We start from the raw sequence: 964 nt of genomic DNA on the forward strand, positions 1-964 counted from the left end.
GGGGAGCAGGGCGCCTGGGTCTGGGAGGGTGGCCTCTGGGCAAGCGGCGGACAGAGGGGACGAGGGCGGGGCCCCGCGGGGCGGGGGGCAGGGCAGTGCTGGCAGGGAGGGGGGATGTAGCTGAAGATTTTGCTGGCACGGCCACGCGAGGGCGACGCAGGGTAGCGGGACGGCCACCGAGAATGACCCCAGAGCTGACTGCGGTCGTGTCCAGAACCTACAGAGAAACCCTGAGGGTCAGCGACAGATGGACAAACAGCCCAGTTCAAAAACAGCCCCAGGGCTCGAAAGACCTTTCTCGCCAGAAGACCACCGACGTGGGGAAGTGTGCGCCCAAAACCGGGAGATGCCGCTTCACCCGCCTCCGGGCGGTTAGAACCGCAAGGCGGGAGGGAAGCATCGGCGAGGAGGGGGAGCCTGAGGCGCGGGCCGGTTGGCGCAGGAAACACCGGACGTGGTGGCCGTCCCCCCGACAGCCCGCACGGGGGTTACCCCGCGAGAGACACAGGGAAGGTGAAACAACCCACGCGCCCGCCGCGGTGGTGGGCAGCACAGTGCGCTGCACCCCCACCAGGGAGCGTCGATCGGCTTAAAGGGAAGGCGGCGGGCAACCAGTGGATGTGGCCTTGAGGGCACTGTGCTGAGAGAAGCCTGGGAGTCCCCGGAAGCGGGGGTCCCCCTGGGGGCGAGGAACATGTTCTTTTGTTTTCCATATAATTTATTGTCAAGTTAGCCAACATACGGTGTGTATAGTGTGCTCTTGGCTTGAGAGAGAGAGAGAGAGAGGAGAGAGAGAGATGATAGAGAGAGAGCTGCAGGAGAGATGATCGATATAGGAAGAGAGAGAGTAGATAGAGAGATCGAGGAAGAGGGACTAGTCTCTGCTCTCGTTCTCTAGCTCTCGTCGATCTCTCTTCGCTCTCTTCCTCTCTCGCTATCATTCTCGCTCGCCACCTTCTCTCTC

The sequence above is a fragment of the Lynx canadensis genome, chromosome D4 (genome assembly GCF_007474595.2).
Source record: "Lynx canadensis isolate LIC74 chromosome D4, mLynCan4.pri.v2, whole genome shotgun sequence".
In the NCBI taxonomy this organism is placed as follows: Eukaryota; Metazoa; Chordata; class Mammalia; order Carnivora; family Felidae; genus Lynx; species Lynx canadensis.